We start from the raw sequence: 10,889 nt of genomic DNA, 5'->3' as shown, positions 1-10,889 counted from the left end.
TTCTGCAGTTTCTTGATAAAAACAGCACTTTCTTTCCAGGGAATTAACCAGCTGAGTTCTTTCATTGTTTGCTTGAGTCCCAGGATGTCCTGAGAAGGGCCCGGTGCTGCCCAGGATGGACACAGCGTGAGCATTAACCGTCGAGATGGACGGTCAGGTTTTGAAGCATTTCTTCCTGTGGTAGAGAATTCAGCAGCTGGTGAACAGGGAGGGATTCACAACACGCAGCACGGGGCAAGCTTCCTCCATCTGCTGCCTGATTCCACCTTTCAGCCTTCACCACGGAATTGCACTTGCCAACACAGCACTGTTCAGCTGGAAAATGTCTGACCAGCTCTAGTCTGGACCTAGGCAGAGAGGAAATGAAGAATTAAGCCAATCATTGTGCTCGTGTGTGCGTTCAGAATTGTCTAGAGAAGAGAAAACTGCCATTACGACAAAAGGAGGTCATGTTTGGACAAGCAAAGATCCTGTTGGTCTGGCTGGCTGTCCAGTAGCTGAACTCCGTGTAGATGGGACTAGGTTGACACTGGATGGCTCAGGCAGGGTGAGGTCAGTGCAGCCACCTCTGGGGTGGGGGCCGGGGACTGTTTACAGAGGGACCCCTCAGTCATTTGTAAAAAGGGAAGAGATGTGCGACATTGATGCAGGCAATCCCGAGGACTCCCCCACAATGCAGAGAGGAGGCGGCGGCTGTGAGCAGCGTGGGAGTGGGTCAGAGTGGGGTGGAACCGGGGGGCAGCCATTGCTCCTCTTCAGCCAGTGGGAGGCAGATGCATCCGAACTGGTGGCAGAGATGGGATCCAGGCTGGGGGTTTGCTCCGGGCTGGGCACAGGCCGGCCAGGTGGGTCTGCACCCAGTGTCCCCGGCTGGCCCTCCGGCTCCCAGTTGGACGCCCAGGGTAGTTTGGGAAGTGGGTGCGGGGATCCTGGAGGGGGCTCAGAGCCCGAAGATGGCAGGGCCAACGCTGCAGCCCAGCAGGGCCTTGGCGGCTTCCAGGCACTCGCTCAGCTGGGCCCCTGAAATGAGAGGGGGGCACTGGAGAGACACCAGCCTGGGGAACGAGGGGAGGGCCTGGGGGCAAAGGGAACAGATCTCACAGCACGTGGGGGACTGGTGTGGGGGTTCGGAAGCTGGGAAGTAAAGGTGCTGGGGGGTGGGGCATGGAAACCCCGGAAGGGTGCTGGGATTGGGATGGGGAGAGGCTGGGGATGGGGGCTCTCGAGGGCTGGGCTGTGGGGCCCTGGGGGGCAGGAATCTCAGGAATGGGGACCCCTGGGGCACAGGCTCTCAGGGCCCTGAAGGGGCTGAGCTATAGGACATGGGGGGCAGGCTCATGGCTCTGGGCCGTGAGGATGGAGGTTCCTTGGGCTCAGGCTCAGGGGCCCCATGGGGCAGGGACTTTCAGGGTCGAGACCTTGGATACTGTCCCTGCCCCCCACCCACCAGGCACCCTCTCACCTGCTCAGTCGTGCACCCAGACCACAGCCTTGGCCTCCAGCAGCTCGACTCGTCACGCTACCCCACGGCCCAGTCGTGCAGCCGGACCATGGCCAGCACCGTGGCCCAGATGCTGGGGGTCACGTCCTGTGTGGGGCAGGATAGAGATAGCCTGAGTAAGTGCCCAGCCTGGCCCCCTCCCCTGACCTCCATCCCTCACCCAGCCCTCCCTCTTCCCTAGGGACCCCCTACTCCATCCCCCCACCCCGACTCGGAGGGTTCCTATAGCCCCCGCTCCAGCACCGTGGACCCTCTACCCAGATGCCCAGTGCAATGTCCAGGGAGTAGAGAGATGGCCTGAGACAGGGCCCAACTTGGGCGCCTCCATCTGGAACTGGGCCCCCTCGATCCAATGCTCCGACCCTGTTAGGGGGTTCCCAGCCCCCTGATCTGAGCCCGTCTCGCCCACTGGGCTCCAGGTTCAGGGGTCCTTTAGTCCAGTCACCCTCAGACTCCCCCCCCAGAATGGGTCGCCACCAATCTCATCTGGGAGCAGAGAACAGGCCTAATCAATGGCACCTGCCCCAGATCTCTCCCCTCTCCTCTGCACCCCCGCTCACCTCACTGGGTATCCTCCCCCTGGCATCGGTCTCGCTCACCCCCAGCACAGCAGCCAGCCAGGGGTCCAGGTTCCACAAGACGTCGGCATTTTGCAGAGACACCAGCCTCAGCAAGGGAGACTCCTCCGGTGCCCGCTCTGGGGAGAGACACAGGGAGATGGGGCTGGCACAGGGTTGTGGGTACAGAACAGCAACATGGCCTGTCCAGGCTGGGGGACAGACAACAGCCTTAACGGTCACCCTCTGTGTGGCCTTAACTCTGTCCCTCCATGGGTGTCCTTAACCTGCTCTTCTGCACCCTTAACCCCACCACAGTCATCCTTAACTCTGCCCCTTCTTGAACCCATGGGATGACAATTAACTTTCAATCCGAGATGGGCACCCAACTCCCTGTGACTGTTCCTGCCCAGGCATTAATTCCACAACCCCACGGTGTTTCTCAAACACAGTCTGATCCCGAAAGCATCCCCCACTACAACCTGCGATACAGACCTACGTCCGCAGAGAGACACAAGAGTCTAAAGGGGTAGCGGGGGATGGGATGTTACAGAGTCTATATGATATTATAGCCATGCACGGGCCAGGGTTATGGGGCAGAGTTAAAGTTATCTGGGCTACAGTCACTTTGTATTTCCAGACCCTCCAAATGCAGGTTTTAAGGTAACTTTAAAATTTCTGCTTTTCGTGGGTTTCTTCGTATATAAACCAGAAGGTGCCAATAAAGACTTTTGCCCCTGAACTCGCCTGTACAAACCTCCAAGCTCAGACCCAGCTTCACAAGGCTTTTTTGCCTGGGAATTTCCCTCTGGCTTTATTTCAGAGAAAACTACTCAGAGACATTCCTGTTACGAAAAACTACTGATCCCCGCCCCCCCCACACCCCCTTAGCTCACTGACACAAACTCACACCCCAAATTCCACCTTCACAGAGTTTTTTGCCTGGGGGTTTCCTTATTTTTTTATTTTTTTTTATTCATTTTCTTTCGAGATAATTTGCTTCACAACATCTGCCCGGGTCGGTCCGTCTGTTTCTCTCTCTGCGTCTCTCACTCCTGTCCCCGTCTGGGTCTGTCGGCTGATTCTCGGTCTCTGTCCCTGTCTGACTCTGGGTATCCGCATGCCTGTCTACTTCTGTCCGTCTGTCTGGCACAGACCCATCTCTTCCGGCTGGGGGGTCGGTGCTACTCCCCATCTAACCATGCTAGTGCCCCTGCTCTCCCCATGCCCCGGAGGTATGGGGATTGTGGTCGCCGTCACCCTGGAGGAGGGAGGGGGCAGCACAGCCCCTGGGAGTCAGGGGGGCAGGGAGAGGGGCAAAGGGACATTACCCCATAAACATGATGCCCCCCCACATGCCCCTTCTGGGTCCCCCCCCTTACACTAGGATCCCCCTGTGCTGGGATCCCTCCCTGGCGCCAGGTTCCCCCCACCTCCTCGTACCGCCCCCAGTGCCAGGTTCCCCCTCCCACCTGAGTTCCCCCCACATGCTGGGTCCCCCCCTGGCGCCAGGAGCCCCAGGCCCTTTGGGGGTTACCTGCCAGCGGGACATCCCACCTCACCAGCTGCCCCTGCTCCATGTCCACCCCCACGTAGGCCGTGAGGGAGCAGATGACCCCCGAGCTCAGGCTGGCCTTCAGTGCCCGGCGCCCGTCCCCCTCCCACCCGCGCCCACGGCCCCCTCCAGCTCCAGCAGCAGCGACTTGGCGGCCAGCCGGTGAACGGGCAGCCTGTGCCAGGGAGAGAGATTCACGGGGTCAGCCCTGGACGCCTGGGTTCCAGCCGCTGCGGGATGGGGGTGGGTGGGTGCCAGGACTCCTGGGTTCTACCCTGGCCCCAGGAAGGGAGTGGGGTCTAGTGGTCACAGAAGAAGGGCTGCTCCCATCCTGTCTCTGTTCTGCTGGGGTGAGGACGTGGGGGGGCAGGACCCAGCAGCCTGGGGTGGGGGATGGGAGCCAGGGGAGCATTGCTGTCACCTGTCTCCATCCTGTGGCTGCAGGGAGAACTGCGGCGTCTCCTTCTAGGTCTGGTCCTGGATGTGGTACTGCAGGGTGATGCCCCCCATGGGAATGTCTGGGGGCTGCGGGGAAAGAAAGGTGGTCAGAGGTGGAATGCAAGGGGGGAGAAGATGCCCTGGGACCCCTCAGACCCAGCTTACAGAACAAAGGGGGCAAACACACCCAATGAACACCAGTTGGGAGGCTGGCTTAGTAAGCCCAATGGCCGTCATTAGGGTCCAGAGATAACAATCCCCATTGAGCTCAATGGGGCTGGGGTAGCACAGAGACCTCCAGCCCAGTGGCTATCATTAGAGGTCAGAGTTATCGATCCCCACTGAGGTCTCGTTTACACTACATACTTTGGTAGAATTACATCGCTCAGGGGCATGAAAAATCCACCCCCATGGGTGGCGTAGTTACACTGACCTTAGCCCCCCGTGCAGACAGTGCTACGTCGGCAGGAGAGCTTCTCCCGTCGGCTTAGAGCGTCTTCACCAGACGTGCTACAGCGGTGCAGCTGCACCGATGAAAACTTATAGTGTAGACCTGCCCTGAGATCAATGCAGCCAGGCTGGTACAGAGACCCACAGCCCAATGGCCATTGGTAGGGGTCAGATTTATCAATTCCAACACAGATCAATTGGGCTGCGGTAACACAGAGAACCCTGGCCCAATGCCCATCGTTAGGGGTCAGAGTTAACAATCCCAACTGAAATCAATGAGGCTAGGGTAGCACAGAGACCTGCAGCCCAATGGCCATCGTTAGGGGTCGGAGTGAACTCTCCCCATTCAGAACAATGGGGCTGGGGTAGCACAGGGAGCTCCAGCCAATGGCCATCGTTAGGGGCCAGAGTTATCGTCCAGGAGGGGACCGTGGGGCTCCTGCCTCAGTCACTGACCCCGAGTCCTGGAGGCACCCCAGTCTGGGGGACCTCGCTCTCCCACCTGGGGCTGCCCGCGGAGCTGGGCGTAGACAAGGCACCGCTGCCCAGCAAAGATCACCTCGGGGTCCTAGTGCAGCAGCTCCGCCTGGATCCCAGGGGGCAGATCCCAGCTCAGTGAGATCCCAGTCACCACCAGCTGCAGGGCCCACTTCAGAGACTGCGGCACCTGGTGGGGGACCGGCACACACATGGTGGGCCAGGACTCCTGCGTCCTGTCCCCAGCTCTGGAGGGGAGTGGGGTCTAGTAGGCTAGAGTGGGGGAGCCAGGATTGCTGGGTTCTCACCTTGGGCTGCACGCGGTCCTGGCCGGTGATGAACTCGGCGCTGCCCCCGACTGCCCGAGCAATGCCTTTGATCAGAGCCGTGGAGGCCCCGTCCCCGATGCCGAAGGAGAAGCACCTGGGGCGGGGGGGGGAGGGGGCAGAGACCAGAGGGGGAGGGGCAGAGCTGGTGGGGCCCATCTAGTGCTGGGTTGGGGCAGGGCAGTTGGAAAGGGGCCTGTAGGGCTGGCTGGACTGGGGGGGCTCCCCATGCTGGCGGGGCTGGGAGGCAGGGTGAAGCAAAGGGTTGGGCACATGTTGGGCACTATGGTGGTGGGGGTCCACATGATGGCAATGCTAATGGGGGCAGGGCTGGGGGGGGTTAGGCACCCCCAGTTACCTGTGGGTCCTCTGCGATTATCTCCTGGGTGTTCTCTACCTCCCCGTCCGTAAACACGAACAGCTGAGCGGGGGAGAGACGCTGTCAGAGCCGGGCACCCCAACCCCCTCAGAGACACCCCCTCCCTGTTGGGAACGGGAGCAGCCCCCTGGAGAGTCTGCCCCACTGACCTTCCCAGAGACCCCCAGCCCCATCCCTCCCCTCCCAGAGATCTCCCCTGAGGGGCTGACAGACGGGGACTGCTGACCTCCCCTATCTCTGTGACCCCCAACCCCGAGGCATGACCCCAAACCATCACCTGTTCACCGGCCCCTGGAGACAAGAACCCACCGACTGCTGTGGCCACTTTTCCAGGAGCTCCCTCCTGACCCCCCACCAGTGACCTTCCTGCCCCTCCCGGCTGCAGGGCACCCCCCAGAGCTGGGCACAGCACAGAGCGCTGCCCCTCCCAGTTCTATACAGAGGTACCTCCCCCCCGGTTGCTACCTGCCAGGCCCTGCTCACACCCCCAGGGGCAGTGGCCCCCCATCTGGCCCAGAGCCCCAGGCCCACTCCGAGCAACCCCTTGGCCCCGCTTGGCTGCCCCCCAGGACCCCCAGCCCCTCTCCGATCCCCTCTCCCAGGATCTCCCCCTTGAACAGCCTCTGAGGGGAGTGTGGGGGGGAAGGTGGGCAAAGAGGGGTCTGTAATGTCGTATGGCCCAGAGCGACAGCTGGGAGCAAACACCCCATGGGCGGCAGCGGGGCACTGGGAGTGGGGGGGCGCTCAGAGTTATTGCAGAGAATCCTTCCCAGGGGGCTGGCTGGGGGGGGTCTTGCCCCCATCCTCTGGGCAAGCTGACCCCCACGTTTGGGGTGGGGAAGGGATTTTCCCCTGGCTCAGACTGGCAGAGACCTGAGGGGGTTGGTCTCCCTCGGCAGCCTGGGGCACTCACTGGTTTGAACCGGAGCAACTGGGGGGAGTCGCTGTGATCTGAAGCCTGTAACTCAGGGTTTGGGGGTGCCGGTGACTCAGCCTGAGGGGTGGGGCTGTCCCCGGGGGGAGCGAGGAGCTGGGGCCTGATGAGATGATCAGGACGGTCCCTTCTGTCCTGAAAGTCTGTGAGTCTGTCCCCGCAGGCCCGCATCCCTCTCTGAGACCCCCCCCGTCATTCCTCGGCCGCACAATCACCCTCCAGGCCCGCCCCAGGATGCCCCTCCGGCTGGCCCCAGCGCCCCGGTCCCTGGCGTGGGTGCCCGTCCCGGCAGGGGCTGCGGTAAATGGCTCGTAGCGGCTCCAAGATCTCGGTGCCCCCCAGGTTAGCCTGGAGCAGCTGGAGGCGCTGCAGGGACTCGGCCTTGGTCTGCTGGGTATTCTCCACGCTCTGCCTGCGGGGGGCGCCGACAGGTCTGGGGCTGGGACAGCCGGAGCCAGGGACACCCTGCCCCCAGCCAGCCCTGCCCCCTCACCCACCGACACCCCTGTCCCCCAACCAGCCCTGCCCCCAACAAACAGACATGCCCTGACCCCCAACCCACAGACACACCCTGCCCCCTAACCAGCCCTGCCCTGACCCCCAACCCACAGACACACCCCGTCCCCTAACCAGCCCTGCCCCCTCACCCACTGACACCCCTGTCCCCCAACCAGCCCTGCCCCCAAAAAACAGACATGCCCTGCCCCCTAACCAGCCCTGTCCCCAACCCACCGACACCCCCTGCCCCCAACAAACAGACATGCCCTGACCCCAACCAACAGACACACCCCGTCCCCTAACCAGCCCTGCCCCCTCACCCACCGACACCCCCTGCCCCCCACAAACAGACACACCCTGACCCCAACCCACAGACACACCCTGACCCCTAACCAAGAGACACCCTCTGTCAGCTAACCAGCCTTGCCCCCTAACCCAGACAGCCCCCTCCCTGCCCTTCGGACTCACGGGTAGAAGGACTCGAATTCAGACCCAAAGCCACAGATGTTGAAATAACAGCCCAGGGGGAAACTCTTCAACAGCAGGACCAGGGTCTCCTGGGGACAGACAGACGGATGGAGAGTCAGCCCCACGGGCCCAGCCAGCCTGGGCTGCTCCCCCGGCACGGCCCCACGGGCCCATCTAGCGCAGCCTCCCGCCTGGCCGTCCCTTGGTGCTGTTGATGCGCTGGCGGGACAGGTCTCTGCGTCCATGGGGCAGGCCGTGCTGCCGGAGCGGCGCAGCAGGAGGACGAACTCCCCGGCTGGCTCTGGGCCGGCACCACCTCGGGCACTCTGGGCAGCAGGGTCATTATCACGGCCGGGTCGCCCATCAGGGAGCCTGCGGGGAGATGGGGGCCAGCCCCCAAATAGGGTGGGCATGGGGTCGAGACCCTGTGAGCCACCCCCTCAGAGCCCCATGACTGTCCCCAGAGACCCACCCCCACTGCTCTGTCCCTCCCCCACCCCCTCTCCCCTTAAATCCCCCCCACCCCCGTACCCAGCCCCCCAGGGCCTGCTCTCCCATACCCAGTTCTCCCCCATGCCTCCCAAACCTGCAGTGCTCCCCAGTGCCCGCCTGCTCCCAGACACCCCGTCCTGCCAACACCAGCTCCGCCAAGACCCCCCGCTCCTGTCCCCCCACCCTCACATGCCTCCAGATTTCCCCAGCACCCACCTACAGCAGCCCTAGGACTCCCCATTCCCCCATCATCCCCCTCATTGCACCATGCCCCCCCCAATCCTATGTCACCGCTCAGCACCTACCTCACCCTCCCCAGATTCCCACTCTATGGATCCCCCTCTGCACCCCCGCCCAGGGGTAGTAGGGTTCAGGATCCCCTCCCGCACCTGGCTCGGCTCCGGGCAGCCCGGCCTCCAGCACCGCGCTGGGTTTGGGTGGCTCCGTGTAATACACCAGCAGCTCCAACTCCCTGTCCCACGGGGGGGCCAGGGCCAGCGACACCTGGGGGGCGACAGACACACAGTCACGTCCACACGATTCCAGGGGGAGGCAAGGTCCCGCTGGCTCTCGCGCCTGGCTCGGCACCCCCCAATGGAGACGGGGTGAGGGGCAGACCCTGGGAACGCTGGCTGGGCCACCCGGGTTAGGTGGAGAAAAGAGAAGGAAAAACAACCCCAAAGGCCAACGTGGGAACATGGCTTTTCCTGGTGAAAAATTGCAAAAGTTTGACATTTTGGGGAGTCTAAATCTTTCCAATTTGGGGGTGACATTTTCCTGGTCCCCCCACCTCCATTTACTTCCATTGAGAAACAAGGAGAGGGAAAATCCCAGACACTAAAGACTTACAGAGCCCAGCAACTGCCAGGGATTTCATCCCCAAACTGGCAGATTTCTGGGAAATTCCCCAGATCCGTTGCTGTCACTCGATCCCCCACCCCCTCAATCACCCAAAGAGTCTGGCCCATGCTCCCCCTTTCGGAGCATGCTCCCCGCGCCCTACACCACATCTCTCACCCCCTGGGACCTTCCCCCCACCCACAGCCCCGTTCCCTGGAACCCACCCCTCAGCCCACAACCCTCCCCCTGCCCCACCCCCAGCACCCTCCTCCCAGCAGGGATGGCTGGGACCCAGGTGTCCAGGTGAGCCCTTACCTAGGCAGTGGTTAAGTTCCCGGCTGTATAGCTCAGGGGGGTGAGGGGGCAGTTGGAGAGCACGTGGTCGATGCCGTGGGGCGACTGCAGCATGGCGCTTCGGCTCAGGGTGTAGGGCAGCTCCCCCTGGAGGACCCGTGGGACCTCCTGGGTGATGTTCTCCCCATCCTACCCTGCAGAGAGAGACACGGGGTGAGGGCCAGGGGGCTGGGAGAGTGGGGGGAAGATGGGGGGTATGAGTTTTTTGGGGGGTATTGGGCTTGAATATCAGGGAATTTCAGGATGGCTGGGGTGGGTCATATACCCTGGGGTGGGGACTGCAGACCCGGGGGAGGGGGCGCACTTACCGCAGGGAACACAGTAGTGGCCTATGGGGCATTATGGGGGCTACATGGGTCTTTCACTGTGGGGTATGTAGAAGGGGCTATGGAGGTTTCAGGGGGTACAGGCTGGGGGGTCACTCACAGTGGGGTGTGTAGCTGGGGTTCTGGGGGCTATGTGGTACAGGGAGCTATGTGGGATCTAGGGCACCTAAAGGTCTGGTCTCAACATGGGGCATGTAAAAGGGGTGCAGCATGGTTGGAAGCACACAGCTGGGGTACAGGAGGGTCTCACCATGGGGCGTGTGCGGGGGGGACGGGGGTCTGTTGGTGTCACAGTGATGGGGGTAGGGGACCTGTGGGTCTCACTGGAGGGCGCGGAGTGGAGACAGGGGGATCGTGGGTCTCACAGTGGGGCATGTAGCAGAGGCACAGGGGGATCTGTGGGTCTCACTGTGGGGCGTGTAGCGAGGGTGTAGCATGGTCAGCAGCACGTAGCAGGTGGCCCCGTACAGCTCCTGTGCCTGCCGGGAGAGACAGGGTCACCCCGAGATCCCTGTCCCCCAAGATCCCCTGCCCCCCCCGACCAGCACATCCCTGTACAGCTCATGCACCTGCTGGGAGAGATGGGGTCACCCCGAGATCCCCTCAGCCCGGTCCCCTCCTCTCTCCCCCCCGGGACCCCCGCCCCCAGCACCTGTCTCTTCTCCTGGAGCTGGGCCTGGATGCAGGCCCCCCGCATCCGGGCCTAGAAGGCATCGACAGCCGCCTCGGCGTCCATGGGGAATTTGAACACGGCCTCCACGGGCCCCAGCTCCTCATTCCTGCAGAGCAGCTGGCAGCCCACGTCCGCCACAAAGCCTCGGATCAACACCGACACCGAGCTGTGGTGCAGGGGCACTGGGGGGAGGGGGACATCAGCCACAGGCCCCCCACGGGCACCGGGGGGAGGAGCCACGTCAGCCATGGGGCCACCCTCCCCCTCAATGCACCGTCCCCCGCAGCCCTGACTCACCCGGCTCCTTGGAGCTGGTCAGGAGGCCGCAACTCATCATCTCGGCTCCAGGGTCGGGGATCTGTGTGAGGGGAAGGTCGGGGGGTGAGATACAGGGTTCCCATGGAAACTGATGGGCACAGGGTGCCCTGACACCCCCCCCCACACACACACACACACTCGGCGATGGCTCTGAGACCCCAGCCCCACCCCTCTGCTCAGCCAGGTCCTGTGGCAGGGAGTCCCACAGGCCCAAGCTCCTGAGATCAGAGTCACGGCTCTGCCCCAACTGTGCCAGCCCCCCGCAGGGAGGGGCAGGCAGGGACTGGGGTACAACTGGCAGTT

The 10,889-nt window shown here is 62.6% G+C and overlaps 1 pseudogene; it reads right to left on the bottom strand.

The window, feature by feature from the left end:
* Positions 1-940: 940 nt before the first annotated feature.
* Positions 941-10,605, bottom strand: LOC144274988 (von Willebrand factor A domain-containing protein 5A-like; annotated as a pseudogene).
* Between the last annotated feature and the right edge of the window lie 284 nt (positions 10,606-10,889).

The sequence above is a fragment of the Eretmochelys imbricata genome, chromosome 14 (assembly GCF_965152235.1).
Source record: "Eretmochelys imbricata isolate rEreImb1 chromosome 14, rEreImb1.hap1, whole genome shotgun sequence".
Lineage (NCBI taxonomy): Eukaryota > Metazoa > Chordata > Testudines > Cheloniidae > Eretmochelys > Eretmochelys imbricata.
This window is presented reverse-complemented; position numbering and strand designations above follow the sequence as displayed.